This window comes from Equus asinus, chromosome 9 (assembly GCF_041296235.1).
Source record: "Equus asinus isolate D_3611 breed Donkey chromosome 9, EquAss-T2T_v2, whole genome shotgun sequence".
In the NCBI taxonomy this organism is placed as follows: domain Eukaryota; kingdom Metazoa; phylum Chordata; class Mammalia; order Perissodactyla; family Equidae; genus Equus; species Equus asinus.
Window position 1 is genome coordinate 21488278 of NC_091798.1, and position 22263 is coordinate 21510540.

Consider the following 22263-nt stretch of genomic DNA (forward strand, 5'->3'; position numbering starts at 1 on the left):
TCAGCAGCAACTGCAGGTTCTTGGTCTTTGAGATGGCACATGCCTGGTGCACCCTAAGAACCTAGGAGGCCAATGTGGCTGAAGCAGAGTGAGCAGGAGGGGAGAATGCTTAGAAAGGTGATCAGAGAAGAGAGGAGGAGGCAGAATGTGTAGGGCCTTCTGTAGTAAGCGCAGAGTAACTGAGGAAGACAACCACAAAGGAACTCAAGCTACTTTGACTTTTACTCTGAGCATATTGGAAGCCATTGGAGAGTTTTGAGCAGAAGTGTAAAATCTGTTAACTTACGTTTTTAAGAGTGACTATGGCTACTCTTTTAAGAATGGACTCTAAGGAGCAAGAATAGATGTGTGACCAGTCAGGACTTTATTGCAACAAGCCAGCTGAGAGATGATGGTGGTTCACAGAGTCCATCAGCGGAGGTGATGAGAAGTGGTCAGATTCTGTAGATACATTGAGGTAGAGAGGGTGGTATTTCCTGATTGATTTCATATGATTGGGTATAGGGTACAATAGAGAGAGACAGACAAAGAGAAGTAAGAATGACACAAAAGGTTTTGGCCAACACCTGGAAGGATGGAGTTACCATTTGGGAACAAATTAACCTCTCTCTGCCTCAGTTTTCTCATCTGCCTAATGGGGAAATTAATTGAAATAATAAGATTTGTGAAAGTTAAATGAGTTGCTACAACAAAATGCTCAGAATTATTCCTGGTGCATAAAAAGCAAATGTTAGCTATTATTGTCGAGATTCTCCTCCTTTCCCTGCTTGCTTCCTTCAGAGAATTGAGTACAGTTTGATAGGATCTTGTTTATTTATTTTTCTTTGTCATCTATCCCCTCCATCAAAACGTAAGCTTCACGAGGGCAAGGATCTCATCTGTCAAGTTCATGGCAGATTGTCAGCTTCTACAGCAGTGTTTCGATCTTAATATATGGCTGATAAATGTTTAGGATTTAGTGTGAAAGGATGTAACATTCAGGCACTCTGGATTTCCTGTGACATTTCTGCTTTACATACATACTGTTTGTCTCATACACTTATATTTGTCCATTTACAGCTTGGAAAATTTGGTCACTGGCATTACGGAGGACCTTAAAAGGTGGACCACACATAGGTTAGATTGTCCACACAGAAAACTCCCTCTGTGCTCTGTCTTGATGAAGGGAAAAGTTCTACCTCAATGCAGCCATCAGCAGGAGCTCTGAGATTCCAGGCACCAGTCAGCGCCTGCTCCTTCTGTGGCTGCAATCAATGCCCCTGATTGTTCTTTAATTAGCAGAACCGCTGTCCTGCCTCCACACCCTGGTTCCACTGTCAAGATGTCTCACATCTTTGGGCTGGCTTCCCATCCCAAGAAGGTTTAGCTTGCTGCGCATGCATGGAGGAAGGCAGGAAAAGGGCAAGGAGCCAATTAGATTGAAATGGAATCTGGTCTTTGGAGGCCTCTTGTCAGGGTGAAGAGTACTGGATGTTCTCAAAGATGACAGATGCTTCTTTATTTGGGCTGATCTCAGGGGTTCGAGGTCATTTGTAAATAAGATTTGCTCCATTTGGTATGGCAAGTCCTGTTCTCTGTGCCTTACTTTTTTTCGTCCCTAAGTTTTTTCTCTGTGTTTAGACATGCTCGCTGCAGGCTGAAAGGCTGTTTGGTCTGGGATGAATATTTCAAATCCTTGGGAGCAGCTGAAGTAGCAACCACAGTTAGACAGATTCAGTGAGGGCATCAATGATGGATTCACACGGTGCTGAAAAAACTCAGTAGGAAGAGAAAAGGCAGAAAAACAGTATAGTGAATAAATGCATGAATTAACGAGTAAATGAATGAAGCCTCAAAAATTATATCTTCTGATTTTAACGAGAAGGAGAGAGACTAGTTATGAGACAGCCAGCCTCATAAAGGATTAGAACCAGAGAATGTCAGGGCATCAGGAGCCTTTGCAGCCATCCATCTGGTCTCTTAGCTTTTCTTTGTGTTTTATTCCCAAGGCTGGACTACAATCCCACCCATCAGATTGAACATGGCCCATCATAGTTGACCAACACAGCAGCTCCAGCTTCTTTGCATCTTCCATCTGGCTCTCACATTAACCTCTCATCTGTGACTCTAAAGATAATAATGACTAGCCTAAATGGACAGAGTTTAAAGGTTTAATTTCCAGAAGCTTCATTGGAAACTTTGAGTTGCACTGAGGCAGACTGTTCAGAATTCCCCTTTCCATGCTCCTATCTTTCGACCATGATACTCATGGCAGTGGACCTGGGCCTGGAGGAGGCAAAAGTGTGGGCTTTAGCCCAGGGATGACTGTCGAAGATTTAGCAGAACCCATTTTATACCTTAAAACCTCATTTTCCCCTTTGATAAAATCAATATTAGAAATCAAGTCAACATCACCATAATTACCTATGAATACTCCTTGTTCAGGAAGTGTTACCACACTGTAAGGAGAGAGCACCATTGTCCCTGAATCCCTAGGTGTCCTGACACCTATCCTGTGGTTCAAAAGGAGCAGTATGTGTGCAGTGTCCCCGACCTATGACAGCCTGAGTGGCAACTTTCCACGTTTATACTGATTTTATCATAACACACACATTCTTGGGCACCCACAACCTGTGTTAAAACTGGCCTACTTGCTGCAACCAGTGTACCCTTTCATGCCAGTTATCAGCTGAGTTAATTGACAACAATAAGAAGAAAAAGCAATGGGCTGAGTGATGAGGTGGAATAATTTTTGATTGCATGGCTGTATGAACAGACATGCAAATCATATGCTTTTCCTCCAAAGACATAATTTTGACCAAGGCAATGGTCTCTTTGAAAAGCTAACAGACATGGTGAGATATTAAAGAAAAAGTTTTCAGCATGAGTAAAGAATAATTCAAGCTCTTCAGGAAGAGAGGGCTATAAACTCAAGGAAAACTATAAATGCAGACAAGCCAGGGAAGAATCTTCCAGAGAACCAAGCTGCAACTGTTGAAGTCAGAGGCTAAGAATTGCAGAGTATTTCGCATCACAAAACAAGGATCCAGATTTCCTGGTCCAAGCCTGATTGCAGAGGTTTTCAAGTATATTGACTCAAAAGAAAAGTTTAAGAGAGTTGGTTTTAATTTGAATTCAGTTCAAAGAACCCTGGAGCAAAGAAGAGTGCTTAAGAAGCTTGTTAGATATTTGCCAGGAAAGGAAGCCAGCATTTTCATTTCAGACTTCATTGAACTCAGATTATTGTAAAGCCTCTCTAAAAAAGAAAGGAAAAAATTACAGTGTAGCCTTTACATTCAGTATTTGATTTTTGTTTCTTGATAAATGTTTGCAAAAGCACGTATTTGGGGGTTATTTTTCCCTTCATTTATTTTCATGATTGGTATTGATATTGTTGATAAAAAATAATCCATAACCAATCTATAAATGAAAATTTGGGCAAGTTTATTCTGAGCTTACATTTTAGGATTATAACCCGGGAGAGTCCACAAAGGAACAGAGCACTCCAAAGAAGTGGGGGTACACAGGGTAGTTATATACCCTCAAAGAGGGTGTTTCACATATGATTGAAATGTCCCTCCCACAATAGTCACAAGATTGCCCTGTCAGCACAGCATTTGATGGACACAGCAGGTAGTGGGTCTGCTATCTTGGAGGGAGTAGCAGGAGGCAAGTCTATTGTCTTGAGCTGGGCGGTCACAGGTGAGCGCAGCAATCAGTTTCTAGCCTAAGGAAAGATGCTTAATCCTTAAGGAGACGCCAACGTTGGGAGGGGGAGGGAAGTTGCACCTTTATCTCAAGGGCCTTTTGCTCTTGCCACAGGGAATCTCTAAAGCAGATACAATGCATGCTCAATGGCCTCAGTCAGGCCCTTTTGGAAGGACAAGGTCAGGCCAAATTAGGTTTACACAAAATGGCTTCCTCATATACTCCAATATATCCTATTACTTGCCATTTTTATTTGTCAGTATTTTTACGGTATGCAAAGTTTCCATAGGGTACTATCGATTCATAACATCACTCCTATGGGAAATAAGTGTTTATAGCATGTCAACTAGATTTGCCAGCAGAAAACTATTAGGTTAGGAGTTGCAGCTCAAGTATATTCAAAGCAGCCGTAGAATATAGTTCACCAGTGCCTTCAGAGGAATGGCAGGGTGTTCTAGAATCTTTCCTCGAGGAGAAATGCAACTTCTTTACTGACATTTGTTGATGCTGCAACTCTGTCTGTGAAAGGAAAAAAGTCTGGCCACCACAATAGCAGAATGCACAATAGCAGTAGTTATGTGCTGCATAATGAAGTTTCGGTCAATGTATACTTACCGTCCCATAAGATTAGTATCATATGGCCTAGGTGTGTAGTAGGCTCTACCATGTGGGTTTGTGTAAGTGTACTCTGTGATGTTTGCACAATGACGAAATTGCCTAATGACACATATCTCAGAACAAATCCCCTTGTTAAGTGACACATGACTGTGTAGAGTTTGGAGCCCAAGAGACCTGCATTTAAATCCTAATTGGGGCCCTTAGGATCTTTTTTACTTCAGAAAGTCACTTAACTTTCTGGGACTGGGTCTCTTCATTGTAAAATGATAATAATAACACCTACTTTGCAAAGTGATGGTAAGTTTTAGAAATAATCTACTCAACAGCACCTGGCACATGAAAAGAAAATGGTGGCCATAGTTATTTTGTTTTTGATGAGGATAATGATATTTTTTATTAGAAGTTTGGGATCATTGTCAAACAACCTCCTGGCTCTTTATATATGGATGTCTGGAATACCCATACAATCGCAGTCCATTGTTATAAATCCTGTTTTTATCTTATAATTCATCTCAATTCAACTCAGCAGCTATTCAGCAAGCACTAGGGTCAAGGTGTACAAACACAATGATACATTGGCCTTTGCCCTCAAGGAACTTGAGCTAATACAACATTTGTTATCCTGGGTGCTCATTCCCAATTCAGAGGATTCCACCCAACCTCCATCCTATCGAGTTTACTTATTCATTCGTTCATTTGTTTATTTAACATATGTTTGAGCTCCCTCTATGTGCCAGCCCTGTGGCAGATCTTGAACCAGACACAATCTCTGTCCTCAAGGAGCTCTCTTGAACAAGCAATGAGAATGCTGGTGATTGGTGAGCTGTCCTGTTTAGATGTCAATGAGAAATGACACTGAGGACATCAGTGTATGTACACTCTTCCTGGCCAAAGTTCCATCTTGTTTGCCTCACTGCTTCCTGCCCTGCAGACGTAGGACCATGAATAACAAAATCCTTAAGAAGCCCTTCATATTTCTTTAACTTTTAGATCAAGTCCCCCACTCTGAGGGCTTAGTCCCTTCCTTGCTTTCTCCTTCTTCAGCCTGGCCCTATGTGGCCTTCCCAAATTGAGACCCCACCAAGCATGGGGTGAACCCAGCCTGTTTTTCCATTTCAGACCCAGCACTATCCCTGGTGTCTTCTTTTGGAAGACACCACCTCGAGGTTGGAAACTAGTGCTAAGGATGGAAGAGCAGAAAGACCTGGGTCCCTCATGACCTTGGGGCCCGTGTATCAGCCTTAGACTACCTACCTCTAGATTTGTTTTATCTCATAAACAGATATCTTGTTTAAGGCACTTTTTGTTACTCTGGTTAAATGCAACTGAACCCAACCCTGAATAATAAAGAATCACACTGTACCTATCATCTTCCAAATTGAATTTTTTGCTTAACATTATATTTTCGTTGCTCAGGATTCTGTTTTATGAGGCAGGTTTAATGTTTAAATCACCAATGCTAGAATTAGACTGATCGGTTCACAGGCCAACTCTGCCACTTGACAGCTGTGAGACTTGGGTACTTAAACTTCTCTGTGCCTTAGTTTGCTCATCTATAAAATGGGGATCATAATAGTACCCACATCACAGTTTGTCATGAGAATTAAATCAGTTAATATTCACATGTAAAGTGCTGACAGTAGCACCTGCAAAATAACAATTAACCTATTTAGAATTATTAACTATTACTTTGCTATTTATCCATGATGATATAGTTCAATTTTAACTGCCATAGAATACTCCATTTTGTGAATATGCTACAGTTTATTTTTTCGTTGTGCTATTTGGTGGACATGTAAGTTGTTTAACTTTTTACATTTTTGATGATGCAATGAATGTTTCTAAATACATTTCCTTGTGCACAGTTCCTTCTTCTGAGAACACCCTGTTCCTATCATTTCTTATTTTCTATTGGGTTATCTTTTCCTTTCTGGATTTGTTTATGTAATAACGTTACACACATCTCTTCCCAATCTGTGACTTGCTTTTCCACTTTCTTTAGGGCACAGAAATTTTAGTGTAGTCAAACTTATCAATCCTTACTCTAATTATTGATACCTGTGCCTTAAGAGTTCCCTCCCTACCTCAAGGTCATAGGATATTCTCCTATATTTTGTTTTAAGTTCCCCCTCCCCAAGAGGGAGGTCTTTAAGCACCTGGAATTTATTTTTTTGTGTGCGGTGTGAAGTAGAAATTTGTCGTTGCTGTTGTTGTTTTTATATGAGTTAACAATGATCTCAACACTATTTATTGGGTAGTCCGCCTGTCCATACTGATTTATAAGGGCATATCTGTCACGTATCAAGTCCCCATATGTTCACGAGTCTGTTGCCCGGCTCTCTGGTGTGTATCATTTGTCTCTTTGCTATGCTGATGCCAATACGTACTGTCTGAATCTCAGTCCCTAAGGGGTCTTTAATCCATGAGATAATTCAGGAACCTTGGTTTGTTGGCATCATGCAGATAAATTAAATCATAGTTAGGATGGATTGTCCCCTGTTCAGACAGCAAGTCTCAGTGCCAGTGGAACACAGCAGAAGGGAGAAATAGATTTAACTCAAACTTGCCTTTTCCTCTCTTCTCAATAAATATCCTGTGGTGTTTCAGACTCCAAAACCCATACACACATTCTGTCACCATCAGAGTCTACTCTACATGGTGCTGTACTCAATAGTCCCCCTCCCCACATGGCTGGACAGCAAAGCCATTTGTCTTTCTAATGGTCCAAAGGAAAGGAAAGGTGCCTAGATACAATATTTATAGTCTGGATAATTATGAAGGACTTGTGACAGAGACCATTATATTGAAGTTGTAAAATGTCACCAAATGCCCACATGCACAACTCTAAAAAGACTAAGAAAATTGGAAATAAATTATACACTCACCAGATGGGGTGTTATCTCCTTGGCTCTTTCACGAAAGGACAAAATGAAGTGATTAGGGGGTGGGAAGGAGGGAGGGTGAATGCAGCTACCTACATGTGTTAATTTGCTTTTATCTCAATTTCCTATATCAGAATAATAAGCTCAACAAAGTGCCCCAGAGAGAATCTAATTTTGTTTTATAAATCAGATAACAAAACCCTTGCAATGCCCTAAAAATGTTTAAATCGTTGCCAACGCCCCTAGAGCCAGCCCTGGTGGTCTAGTGGTTAAGATTTGGTACTCTCACTGCTACAGACCAGGTTCAACTCCTGGTCAGGGAACCATACCACCCATCTGTCAGTTGTCATACTGTGGCGGCAGCATGTTGCTGTGATGCTGAAAGCTATGCCACTGGTATTTCAAATACCAGCAGGGTCACCCATGGTGGACAGCTTTCAGTGGAGCTTCCACATTAAGACAGACTAGGAAGAACTGGCCACCTACTTCCAAAAAGATTGGCCATGAAAAGCCTATGAATAGCAGTGGAGCATTGTCCGATACAGCGCCAGAAGGTGAGAGGACGGCGCAAGAGATCTAGGAGGGTTCCCTCTGCTATACACAGGGTCGCTAGGAGTCAGAATCGACCCAATGGCACTAACAGCAACAACTCCTCTGGGCACCATGAAATGTCAGAGGATCTGCCTCAGCAGCCTCAAGCAGAATCAATCAGACAGGAACATAAAAAGCTAGTCCCAGAGGTTTTTCTAAACATTCAGGATCTCTCATCAAGGATTGAGGTTTGATGAAGAGGGGAGAATTGGGCCTCCGGGCCTAAGTTTTCAGAAGAGGAAGATTTCCTAGGAGTTTGGGCAGGCCCAACCCTGACCAAGCAGTCCAGCCAGGGGACATCACTCTGTCATTCTCCTTCTAGCTGGTGGCGGCTGATTGATTTCTTGCCCTTGCGCTACTGCTGCTTCATATCTCCATGGACCTTTGCCATTTAAGTGCTAAACCTTGTTTCTCTACTTTCTTCTCATTCCTTTTTTGCCTCTTTTCTCTCTTCTCCTGTCTCTTTGTGGGTTTGTGGTCTTGTCACAGGAGATCACAGTCATACGCTCCTTCACAATCTTAGAGACTTTCTTCCACCCAACTGATATTAATAAACTTTTCTTTACTCTAGGAAACAAACAGATTAACAACTGTGGTCTATTGTTCTTCAGAAAGTCATATGTAGACCTGTGTGCCCCTATCCTGAAGATAAAATGTGCATATTGCAATGAAGTAAAGAGAGTGTGTGGTGGTGTCACATGTCAATGCAAAGTCTCTGTCCAGAAATATGCTTGCTTGCAGTTTAATGAATCTTGTAACAGACTGAGAACCCTTTCAGAGTCTCAAAGGAGGCAACACGGTTATGACTGGCTATCCTGGAGAGCCCAGGGTTCCTGTCTTGGAGAGCCAGACCTCTCTGCACACCCATACCACTCTGGGGTCCTACCACAGTGGGAGATCTGGAAGGAGTGTGAGTCGCATAAGAAAGCTGCTTAGTATTATGTCAGATAGGAATAAAGGGAAATTAAAACAAACAATCCACAAACAAATCTTTGACCCATGCAGTCTCTTGGTCCCAATGAATAAGTGCCATTGTGGGAGTGGGGTCAGGCTCTCTATTTTTCTCTAATTTGAAATGCTTTGTTATTTAAGAAATTTAAAAATGCCCAGGTAAAACACAAATAAACTCTGTGGTTTAGTTAATTGTATGGTACCGATGTTAATTTCTTATTTTGACAAACGTATCTTGGTTCTGTAAGATTAGGAGAATCTTGAGTGAAGGAACTCTCTGTACTATCTTTCCAACTTTTCTGTAAACCTAAAATTACACTGAAATCAAAAGTTTATTTTTAAACAAATCAAGCGGGGCAGGCACAGATGTCTAAAGTTATAGGAGTTCATATAAATGGCTTACACTGAGGTAGAAACACCAAAAACCAAGCTGACCAGGCTGTGTATTGGGAAACTGATGTTAACTGATGATCTTCATGACCGTAAGCAAATCACCTAAACTTTCTTCATTTTATCTATTATTTCAGAGAAAAAAGGGAATCAGACTGACCTGTAAAATATAGAAAATTTCAGAATTATCCACAGTCATACCCTCCAAGCCACAATTTCACCAAATATGAGATTTCAGTGTAAGCGAATTTACTTCTGCAGAATTTCTAGTTCACACAGACAATTTCAGTTCCAGTATATGCAAATATCAAGTCATTTCTAAGAAAACGAGAAACTAAGGGGTTAGCAATAAAGAAAGACGATATATGGGAAGTAAAGATTTGCACAAGATAATATTGGGAGAGAAGGAATATCGAAAGCACGCGAATTGTGATCTTAGACCTGCACCCTGAGTCTGCAGGGAGAGCCTTTGCTGTGAGGCATGAGAGCATCCTGTTACAGGACTTTGGTCAGAAATCCTCCTGAGCAGAGCTAAGGACACGTAATCCTGCATCATGGGAAGAGAGTTTGAAAAACACTTCCCCAACAATTTGCCCATCTCAAAAATCTAGTCGTTCGAGTTGCTAAGATGTGAGGAGCTGGAAGTCAAAAGCCCTGAGTCATAAATCAGAACAATTTTCTTTTTATGCTTCACAACAGATTTTAGCTACAAACAAAATTAATTTCAAGTCTCTTGTGTTAGGAGAGGCAAGCTTTAAAAAATTCCAGGGAGCAGGTCGTGAGTGAAATTGTGTAGTACCTATCATTATGTAAAAGGATAAATGTAATTTATATTGACATTATTTAGTATGCTACCTTGATTGTTTTGTTCAAAATATTTTTCATTATACTCCCAAAATGTGGTCACAAGAAAGGGGAATTTCTACTGTGACTTCTCAATTCTTTGACCACCGATTCTTGTAAATGGGTGTATTGAGGAACTTGGCCTGTACGGCTGGGGAGAAGCACTGTAATACAGGCCCAACCTACCTCAAAGGATTGTTTGAGGGGTAAAACGGAATAGTAGGAGTGAAGTTCTTTGAAATTTTTGAAAATAATATTGAAATGCAAATTACTTTTTATTCATCAAATAAATCAAGCACTTCTTGGTGCCTATCATTCACCGGGGAAGGCGGTGTGAAGTGCTGACTGCTCCCAGGAGGCACTGGGGCAAAGTGACCACCAGCCCCACCTAACAGTTAGGTAGAGTGGTGACCACATCCAGTGGGAGGTAAAGTGGTGACTGTTCTCAGGAGGCCCTGGGGCGTAGAGTAATGATTGTCCGCAGGAGGCAGAGAGAGTTAAATGGTGACTGCCCCATGAGACACGAGGGGCAGTGTGATGACTGCTCCCAGGAGGCACTAGTGGGTAGAGTGGTGACTGCCTTGTAGAAGCCCTCATTCTAGGAAAGTACGTAGCCTCAATACCTGGAACAGGAGCTAAAATGGGATAAGATCAGAAACACATGAGTAGCCCTTCAATCATACTTCAGGACCAAGGAAGGCTTTCTTGGGGAGATACTATCTACATCCTAAAAGATGAATGGTGGGCCAGCCTTGGTGGTCTAGTGGTTAAGTTTGGCACGCTCCACTTTGGTGGCCCAGGTTCAGTTCCCAGGTGCAGAGCTACACCACTCTGTTAGTGGCCATGCTGTGCTGGCAACCCACATACTAAAAAATAGAGGAAGATTGGCACAGATATTAGCTCAGGGTGAATCTTCTTCAGCAAAAAAAAAAAGAAGAATGGAAATTAGCTAGGCTTTGAGGGGAAAGGGATCAGGGAGTACTGGTGGTATTGGTTTGGGCTGGCCTGGTGGCGCAGCAGTTAAGTGCTCACGTTCTGCTTCGGCAGCCCGGGATTTACTGGTTTGGGTCCCAGGTGCCAACATGGCACTGCTTGGCAAGCCATGCTGTGGTAGGCATCCCACATATAAAGTGGAGGAAGATGGGCACAGATGTTAGTTCAGGGCCAGCCTTCCTCAGCAAAAAACGAGGAGGATTGGCAGCAGTTAGCTCAGGGCTAATCTTCCTCAAAAAAAAAAAAAAGGACACAAGATAAAACAATTTCCTATGACTAGAGTAGAGCATGAAAGAGATTAACAAAAGATGAGGCTGGAAAGAGAGGCGTATCTAGTTCCTGGAGGGAAGGAGTTGTAAATTATGTTAGTTTTGTTCCTTATGCTGTCTGAGGGAAATTCAAAGCCAGAAAAGATTTTGAGCAAGGCAATGACATGAATGGATTTCTAATTTGATGACATCTTTCTGATTTCATTGTGGAAAAACAGATTGGAGGAAAGCAAAATTGGAAGCAGAGGGACAAACTAAAACTGTCAAGCAATCCAGGCGAGAGATCAGAGTGGTCTGGACTGATGTGGTGACAATGGGCCGAGAAGAGTGGACAGAACTGACAGATATGTATAGGCTAGAATCAACAGGACTTAATTGGTTGGATACATTGGGTGAGAGAGGAATCAAGCTTAGCCAACTGAAGGGATAGCGTTGCCATTCCATGAGATAGGAAATGGGGAGCAAAAGCAGATGTAGGGTGTAGATAACGAAAATATTTGGAGGCAAACTGAGATTGACATCCTAAGAGACATCCTGATGGTGATGTCCAATCGACAGTTGGATCTTTCTTGAAATTCCTCCCTATTTTGGGAGTAGAATTTTGGAACATATGGAGGCCCTTTGAGAACCTTGTTATTAATATTAATCTTATAAAAGAGGGGACATATTAAAGATGAGAGGGTTCAGTTATTTCTCCGGAAAAATGAGAATGTTAAACCCAAAGTACATATGAGAGAGTAACTCAACCAAAAAAGACCGATGAAAAAGGCTTCATCCTTTTGACAAAGAAAAGAGAAAAGATCAGCCACTCAGCTATTATGTGCTGTGAGCTCACTTACCTTTTATGGGTAGGCTGTCATCTGGGGAGGAAATAATCTGCCCTTTGGCAAGGTCCCTGCTCAGGGTCACTCATCCCTTTGACTTCAGAAAAGTCAGGGTGAGAATTACACCTGAAGTGAAAGTGTCAGAGATGTTAGCGATTGCCTGGTCCAATTCCCTCATTTTATAGAGGAAGGAACTAAGGCCCAGAGAGACTAACTGACTTGCCCGTGGTCACACAGCTGGCTAGTGGGATGTGTAAGCCGAATGTTACCTTGGCTTGGTTTTCCCTGCCCTTTAAAATCCAGATGAGATCAACTTGAACCCCCATCCCGTATCCTGTGGAAAACCCTATGCCACCACTTCCCCCCAACTTCTGTGAATTCCTATGGGACTTATGTTTCGCCCAGTCATCTCTGGTTCTAATTTCCAAAGTTTGCTAAATTTCTCATTCTCCCCTCTTTCTTGTGGTTCTTTTTTCAATCTTCTCTCCTTGGCACTGAGCCAAATATGGGGACAACTCCCTCTTGACTTCAAGACTTCTACTTCTAATCAAATGATGCCATTCATACAAAGCCACTCTGTGTTGTAAAGTTTTACTAACAATTTTAGAGTAACTGGAAGGACATCATATCATGTTACAATATCATACACAATTTTAAGTGAATATTTGAGCTTTTTTCTAAAGTCCTATATATACAATGGAATATTATTCAGCCTTAAAAAAGAAGGAAATCTTGCAGTTTGTGACAAAATGGATGGACCTTGAGGGCATTATGCAAAGTGAAATAAGTCAAATATTGAAAGACAAATATTTAATGATCTCACGTACATGTGGAATCTAAAAAAAAAAAAGGCAAGCTCATAAATACAGAGAATAGATTGCTGGTTGCCAAAAGTGGGGATAGGGGGTGGGCAAAGTGGGTGAAGGGGGTCAAAATGTACACACTTCCACTTTATTGTGGTGATTACTTCACAATATATACAAATACCGAATCGTTATGTTGTACACCTGAAACGAATGTTATGTCAATTATACCTCAATTTTAAAAAAAGTCCCTCTGCCCTTTTCTGATAACACATGCACCAACCTGCTACCATCTTAATCTCTATTTCTCATGCTCTTGCCAGCTAAATTTCCTCCTCCCTTTTCCTCTCCCCCTTAATTCTCATCCCCTTGCCTTTCATCCCAGTGCTAATCAAGGTTTATTCCCTCCCTAAGGAAATTCTGGAGGCATCTGCTAAAATATCAGTTTTTCTCACCCCAATTCACAAATCCGGTCCCACACTCTTTGCACTAAGCCAAGTGTCCAGTCCATTTGACCTTGAGAAAGCTTTTCCCAAATTTCCCAGTTCCTGCTCCCTGCCTGCCCCACCTCAGACTTTCCCGGGTGTATTAGTCAGCATGTAACTCACATAACCATGCGTATGTTTTGAGTGAGGTGAATTGAGCCCATCAACGTGTACCATTGTCTTTTCATTGCTTTCAGCCCTGTGGATTTTTGAACAACTTTCTTCCCTTCAGCTCAGCACTGATTTATTCAGCTTCTGCGAGCAATTTATTCACTTTTAATTAGACCCAACTTAATTATTTTGTCAGTAAAACAAACCAAGAGAATCTATAAAACAACTTTTAAGTGAAATCACATTTCTGCCTGGAGGGATATAAAAAATAAAATTATGCATCTCATTTTACCTGCCTCTTACAAAGAAAAGATTGCCCGTGCTGTGCTGTCTTTTTATTTCCCAAGATCTTTTGTCTTTCAATAGGAAGATACTTGGGAAATCAGGCTTGGAATAGAGGGAAGAAAATGGAAAAGGATAGTTTTCAATGGAGAGCAGATACGTGAGTGCAGAAGACAGTGTCTTTCCAGGTTGGCTCTTTGGCAACCCTACCCTAGAATGATCTGGGAGCTGGTTAAGAATGCAGATTTTTCACTGAGAGGTAAGGACAAGAGATAGAGTTGCTCACTTGCCTATTCTTGCAGCTTCTGGACTCATACCTGCTTCTGGACACCCAAGCCCTCTTATGCAGTAATTGGCCGTTTCTGCTTCTCCAGGAAGCTTGCCTTGTCTTACCCACTCACCTATGTTTTCTTCCATCTCTGACAACTTCTGATGCTTGCTGTCTGCATTATTTAATTCCCCCTTGATAGCCTATCCAATTATCTTTTCCTATGTATATATCTCATCTCTCCAACCATTTTGTTAGGTCAGGAACTATGCATTACAGATCTTCTTCTGTGCACTAAACACCCCGCATTCAGTTCTGGGCTCACTCTACTCCACCAGCCTTTCAGAGCTCAAAGATGTCTTTTGTCATGAAAACACTTCACAACCTCCTGTTGAAAGGAGCTGTACTTTTGGTATTCATGGGATGAGAAAATACGTATGGCAAAATCCTACTGTGAAATCAATAATGCCTTTAAACAAATTTGCAATATATCCGTCTCAACAGTATCTGCTACACTTAAAAATAGTGGCTTACATATGTATGCAGCATATAATGTGTTTCATCTACAGACTGTGCCAGAAGCACATATTAATTCTCTAACATCTTACTGTCAGCAGCCTACCTCAGGACAGTGTTTGAGAGCCAGAGTTTAGGGGCCACTCTCTTGACCTCAAATTTGGAGTAGGACATTTAAATAGAAGGTGTCAGAGTGTTTGGAAAATACAGAATCCCCTTCTTCAGCTAACAAGGCAATAATGACAGGTCTGACCATATCCTATTGCCATGCCGCCCATTACTCTAGTATCCCTCATTACTCTGAACTCTGCTACTCTACCCAACTCTCTGAAGAAATGCCATTTAATCTGAGACCTGGCAGAGACAGTCACTGCTCATCAGAAATTCTATGTGTTCCCCATGTAGCCCAGGGTCCCTTGCAGTCAGAATGAGACCGTGTGACTGATTTTGGTCATTTGACTATGAGCAAAGTGATGTAGTTCATTCTGGGTCCCTGTTTTGGCTATATTTAAAGCCACATATTGGGATCATGAGGTGGAGTGAGCCTGGATCCCTGAGTCAGTGGATGGAGGAGAGTCACTTGGACCTACAAATTCTTCAAAGGTTGTGCTAAGCCATTGAGATTTGGGGCTTTACTTGTTTCACAGCCTTACCTAACTTAGCCTGACTAATATACTAGGCAAAGAGTGAAGAAAGAGCTTTCAAAGGAGAGGAACTACTCAATGTCTAGACCCGTGCACAGAGAGAGAGAGATTGGAATATTTGAAAATATTGAGCAAGAGGAAAGAGGTAGGCAGGAGCTAGATCATATGAAATAATGCAGGCCAGGGTGAGAAGTCTGGATTTTATACAAAGGCAATCATATCATTGAGATCCTTAAGAAGAGGACTGACATGATTTGATTTATACTTCAGAAAAATAACTCTGGCTGCTATGTGAAGACTATATTGGAAAGGGTGCAAGTGAGGATGAGGAAACCAGTTAAAAGTCTATTACAGTAGCCCAGACAAGAGATAATAATGTTTCTTATTAGATTAGAAGCAGTAGAAATGTCAAGAAGCAGAGGGATTTGAAAAATATTTAGGAGGCAAAAAATAGATAAAACTTAAAAATAGAAGGGCTGTAGCAAATGAAGGAGAAATCAAAGATAACTCCTAGGTCATTTGGGTAAATGGAGATGCTATTCATAGAAATGGGGACTACTGGAACCAAAGTGAATTTTGGAGAGAAACCAAGAGTTTTAGAAATGTTAAAGTTGAGATACCTAAAAAAGAAGTGGCAATAGCAAGTAAGCAGTGGGATACTCTTGTCCGAAGCTCATGAGACAGGTCTGAGCTCCAAATACACCCAATGGAGATCAGCTTGCTGGGGAACTGGTGACACCCTTAACTCTAACGAACTTCGGAGGTGATGAAGTATAACACAGCAGACTACAGAATTATCTTCTCATCTGTTTAAAAAGTAGTTTTCCTTTGAAAATCTGTCAGAGTAAAGCTCTTATGGACTGAGGAGCTAAGAGAAAACCAATGGGGTAAAAAGCATTAACTGAAAGACTAATGATGGGAGCTGAGCGTGGCATGCTGATGACTCAGGAGTTTTGTAAAGACCTACCCTTCGATCATTCCTTTCCCACAAAGGCCCACTCCATAGGATTTCATTTGTCATGTATTTCATTATCTTCTACAGAATTGCGTCCTTTCACTAATTTCATTGAAGGTGATCACTGTTTCCTTCTCATTCTCCCCTCCCCTTTCACACTAGTTCCCGCTCTCACTGACGTCCAAAGGCAACACTCCCCACCCTACCCTGTGCAAGGGCCTGCAGATTCATTTCTCACTCGGTATTTCTTCCTCTAGAGGAAATCAGCATCTGGCATCCTAATTATAGGACACAGTTTGTAGTCTGTGAATAAGGCACAATCATAGCTCTTGCTCATCCCACTGGGAAGTTCAGAGCTCTGTCTGGTGCTTACAAGGACTGATTGCTCGCAGCAGCTATATGTAGACTCCTGTTACTGAGTACAAGGCAAATGAAGGCTCTGAACTTCAGCCGTCCCCAGGACTTCTAGCCTATCCCAACCCCACTGCAGAATAAGGCCCCCACCTTGACCGTTTCTTTCCTATGAAGGCCTTCCTGAACTTTCCTTGGCAGGTTCCAGAACTGGAAACCTTCACGAGAGGCTCTCAAACCATGATTTCTGTTTTCTGGTCTGCCACTAAACACATTTCCTTGAATCTAAAATACCATTAATTTAATAATAGGTTGTGAGGGTAAAAATAAAAAAGAAACATTACCATATCAATTATATGACATACCCTAGGTCCAAAACATTCAGATGTGGGGGGGAAAAAGAAGTACATCCTGGATTCCAGTAAATATAGGCTTTCCTGAAAGGGAGCAGGAAGAAATGACAAGTTCTAGAGAGGAATTATTCTAATTCCCTTATTTTTGTTTTTTCATCTGTAAAATGAGTATGGGTAAAACAGGTAGAAAACTGTATAAAAGTGAGAGCCATTTTCTCAACAAATCAAACCAAAACAAGCAGAAAAAACAAAATGAATAAGAAATTGATAAGAAGATTGTTTTATTGCACATCTGTCTTTGATCTAGTGGAATGCTTGCAGAATGAATAGAAAACCGGTTCACTATATTTTTTCTTTCTAAATCAGGGTTGATGAAAAACCTGTTGGTGTTTTGACACTTCTGTGAGAAACAAACAGAAAACAACTTGCAAAACACATTAGCAGCCTTTCCTGCATTCATAGGTGAGCTTCAAAAAAGGAAAATGACTGATGCTTTCTGCATGATGGTAATGTTTTTGAACCCGGTTACCAGAACAGCAATAGAGATACAGCAGGTCTAGTTCAGTGTTGTAATAGAGGGCCAAAAGCTTTTGTTTTAAGAAAAGTAGGTCTTGTTAGCGCCTATTAAAAAAATAATGTGTGTCAAACTCCTAATTTCAGATATCAATGCTTTAGCACAACGTCAAAGTCAACATTTAAGGTCTTAAAAATTAAGTTGGGGGCCGGTCCAGTGGCATACTGGTTAAGTTTGCGTGCTCCACTTCAGTGGCCGGGGGTTCGCACGTTCAGATTCTGGGCGCAGACCTAGCGCCAGTTATCAAGCCACTCTGTAGTGGCATCCCACATAAACTGGAGGAAGACTGGCACAGATGTTAGCTCAGTGACAATCTTCCTCAAGCAAAAAGAGGAAGACTGGCAGCAGATGTTAGTGCAGGGCCAATCTTCCTCACAAAAAAATAAATAAATAAAATAAATAAAAAGTAAATTGAGTTAAAATATACTGCATTAATAAAACAAACGATATTCAGGTTTGGCAAAAATTGGAAAGATGATTCAAAAATTATTGCAATTTGGGGGAAACTGATACAGTTGATTGATTTGAGGATGTGCTAACCTCAGACTGTTTCTTCTCAGTGGTTATTGCTTGTTGACTAGATGTCTAACAGAAAATGGTTTTTGTGAGATTTACACATTTTGTCCTCAAGATGGAGTGCTTTAAAAAACCCTGTGGTTAGTTGAAAGCCAAACTTTCTTAGATTCTAATTAATTTTAATTTTAGGATAGTGTACTATTTGATGAGGATTATTTTAGGCTGGTTACTTTTAAAACTGCAGATAAGAAGGGGGCTGGTTACTTTTAATAAAAGCAACTCTGAGGAGCTTGCCCTTTGTTGGGAAACATTTACATTTGTAAGGGAAATCTCCAGCTGTAAAGGTGCCACCCTCTCTGCACCAGCAGGAAGGCAGGATGGCCTTATCTCTGGAAACTCTTAATGGGGAAGGCAAGGGCTTAAGTTGGTTACTGCTTGGTAACCTCATGTAACTGACTCCCCCCCTCCCCCAAGATCCTCCTTTGTCTTTAGCTGAAGGTAGTATTTAGGGTGGTGGCTTCTGGCCTTTACTTAATCCGATTTGATTCTTATCTATAAGTTGTGGGACCACCCAATGGCCAGACCCCACCTGCACTGATACCATTTTAACTTTTTTGCATGTTCTTTCCTTTGTCTTGTAAAGAAATGGCTCACATACCTATGCCTTAAATTTAGCCTTACTCTCCACCCATGTTTGCAGCAGTAGCTCTGACTGCCCATGGGTCCTGTCCCCATGCCATTCCACACTATTCTCTAAATAAAAGAGCACTACTGCCAGATCTTGAGAGTCCAAGAAATCTTTCTTTCGACTCCTCAGCTCACCGACCCCACGTCACTATTTACCAAGAATCTAAGTGTAGATTAAATTTAATTTTATAGGGTTTTCCCCCCGTTGTCCTGACCAACTCATATACTTTTTAGAGAACTGTACATGAAGGGAAAATAATTCTCCAGGAACCACTGATTCCTGCTTTCTAGCCCTACTTGGGTCTTCCTTCCATTTTTAAAGTGAGCTTGTTTGTTCTAGCCACAGGAAGCTTGCAAATGTTGTTTCTTTCTAGGATACTCGCTTGCTTCCAGACACACATACACACACATATTCATACACACACAACACACACATACACACACACAACATACACACAGATGCACACTCACTATTCCATCCAGTAACCCCTCACCCATGTCTTGATCTCAGCTCCAGCCCCACCTCTTCAGGGACAAAGTCCCACTCCTCTGTAGTGTAATCGCATTGCACCCTGTTCTCCTTTGTGGCACTTATCCTGGTTGGTGAGCATTTATTTACTTCTATGAGTGTATGTTTAAAATCTTTCAGCCTCAGTAGAGTGCAAGCTCCAGGAGGAGAGGGATGGATGTGTAGGTTTTACTCAGCTAGTACAAAACAAGAGTTTGATAAGTATTTCTTGATTCAGTGAATGACTGGTTGATTGACCCCTGACAGTGAGAATGGAATTTGCTAATGATGGAGTTTACCTGGGTTCATTAAAATGAAAAGGAAAGGAAAGGAACTATGGTTAATTGGAAATGTGAGCCCGGCAGAATGGAGAAAGTTTGGGAATGAGAATAGGGTTTCTCAGTAAACTGTAATTAACCCAGGATGTTAGGCTAATGGTCCACCATATAAGAATACTCCCCCACCACACAAACACCATCCTGGTAAAAGTGATATTGGTGCTGGAGAAGATTATTACCTCAAACCAGAGGTGATCTGAGCATGAATTAGCAAAAGTAGATAATCCTCAAGTTTATCGTTAGTGGGAAGTGCTATTTCAAAAACTTCGAATGAGAGAGAGACTTTATGACTGGAAGGACCTTAGAGAGTTGCTTCAGGCATGCCCCTCCCTGTCTGAAAGCAGTAATAAACCACACCTCAGATACAAGGATTACACAATCCCTCTGTTTCCTGTTCTACTTTTGGAAAGAAGTTACTTATTTAGAGGAAAGGGGAAGCAGTTCGTGAAGGAGCTGCCTTCCTGTCCCCAGTCTTGGCCCCTCCGGCCCATTCTTGTGTGCTTCAGGCAAAACAAAGCCTGGGATCCACAGCTCTGTTCAGGCGGCTTCCTTGCCTAAAACTCTTCAGGACTCCTCCTTGCTTTCAGCACAATAAGTAGCTTTAACAGGCCACCTGGCCCTTGTCTGTCTCTCCAGCCTCAACTTTTGCTACTCTTTCTCCCCCCACCACCAGTTCTCTACATGACACTCCTAGGAACTTTCTGTTTCTAGAAACTTCTACAACTCCCTACCTACCTAACTGTGTGTATGTATATATGTACACACACACATATACAAACATATACATTATTTTCTGAACCATTGAGATGCCTTAACCCTTTACCTGTAACTACTTTAGGATGCTTTTCCTAGGGACAAGAACATTTTCTTACATAACCACCATATAATTATCATAATTGGGAAATTTGATGTTATTAAAATTCTATTACCTAATCCACAATTTACATTCAAATTTCGCCCATCGTCAAATAATGCCCTTTAGACCTCTTTTATCTACCCCTGGTCTGGGATCCAATCCAGGATCACACCTTACATTTAGTTGTCATATCTTTTTAGTCTCCTTTAATCAGAAACAGTTCCTCTGTCTTTCTTTGACCTTTGACATTTGAAAACATAAGCCAAGGATTTTGTAGAATAGCTCCCAGTTTGAGGTGTTTCAGTATTTCCTTGTGACTACCACAGCAGTGATCTTATGTCCTTCTCAGTACATCGTATCAGGAGGAACAAGATGTCAATTATTCCAATTTTGGTGATGTTTGCTTTCGTCTGTTGGGTAAGGTGGTGTCTGCCATGTTTCTCCATTACAAAATGATTCTTTTTTTAACATTTTAATTAATGATTTGGGGGGAAAATACTTTGAAACTATGGAAATATCCAGTTCCTCATCAACCTTTCATCCATTAGTTTGGCATCCACTTCATGTCTGCTTTATTTTTAAGGGAACTTATTTTACATTGTTAATAAAGAAAAATAAAGAATATGATAAATGGACTTTTTAAACCACCCCGCCTAAAATACCTGCATCTCCCATATCAATCCAATCTTCCTTTGTGAAGATCTTATCACCTAAAATTGAGAGAAGTCTGATATGTATGGCATTAGCCAAGGCAATATTTCTTACTTGCATTTTCAACTCTATTCATGAATTGTCTTTTCATTTCCTTTTCTCTTACAACAACAATAAGAAAAAAGAATCCATGAAAGGGGCATATTTTTTTATAATGAGAAAGAAGATATACAATATTATTTCTGGCTTACCAAATGTTGTCATATCGCTTTTGGTCACATTATGACGGGCATCAGTAATTGCATTTATTTTTTTTGCTTCTACAAGGGCTCACTTAAGACTCTCAAGAGCTTCTTGCAGCCTTGGGGTCTGTGAGTTGAAAATCATTTGGAAATTGATTAAAGTCATGAGGAGAATTAAAATAAAGGTCAAATCATATGGGCATCAGGAAGGTAAAATATTACCATTTAAATAAGAATGGAACTTTTTTCTTTCGTGAATCCCAATTTCTATGACAGAAGGGGTTGCTCATTGTAAGAGTAATAATATCTAACATTCACTCGTCCATTTATTCAAGAGAAAATCATCCTGTGAGCCTACTAGGTGAGAAGCACCATTATATACAACTTCTATCCTTACAAAGCGTATCTTTGAATAACATCCTTCTGGGTCTTTAAGCAAGATTTGGCCAGAAGGAACCTTGAGGGCTTGCTTACAGGTTTCACTAAAAGAGCTCAAAAATACGAATCCCCTAGATAAAGCAGCATTCTTCCACTGCGTAGGAAGATCATCTGCTTGACTAAGTGCTTGGTTTCAGAAAACACCGAATGGAGCAGAGAGAAAGGAAGCATATCCAACCCCCGGCCCCAGTCAATCAGATCAGAAAGCACTAGCTGTGTTCATGGAACAACATTCAGCATGGCCCAGTCAAGTCAGGCTCAAACTTCCTGGGAAAGAAACATCTCTTTTTCACCCATCACTCTCATTTGAGGTTCTGGCCACAAATGAGGTTCTCTGAAATATCATCAATATCAGAAAATTTTATAGCTAGAGAAAAGCTCAAGAATAAATACTTTTCCCTTTAAGACCTGTCTCAGCATATTTTTATGTCCTGTCCAATTTGTTCCTCACAAAAAGCTTGTGAAAAAAGTAGAACAAGAACAGTTTTCCTCATATTACAGTGAGGAAACCGAAGACCAGCAAAGGGAAGGGATGGTTCAGCCTCAGGAATGAACCAGAGCTGGAATTCTGACCTTCAGGGTCATGCCCCAGAAGCCATTCTTTCACTGATAATGTCAACTAGGTCATCAATACTCT

General features: G+C 41.0%; 1 protein-coding gene across 12 annotated transcripts in view; it reads left to right on the forward strand.

The window, feature by feature from the left end:
* ATP10B (ATPase phospholipid transporting 10B (putative)) overlaps positions 1–22263 on the forward strand; it is a 286627-nt gene that overhangs the window by 158072 nt on the left and 106292 nt on the right. For 7 of the 12 annotated variants that reach the window (XM_044777708.2, XM_044777711.2, XM_070517119.1 and 4 more), the window contains one exon: positions 17183–17278. The exons of the other annotated variants lie outside the window; for them this stretch is intronic. The gene's annotated coding sequence lies outside the window, so the exon portion shown is untranslated. The remainder of the gene's footprint in view (positions 1–17182; positions 17279–22263) is intronic. 12 annotated transcript variants of the gene reach the window in all.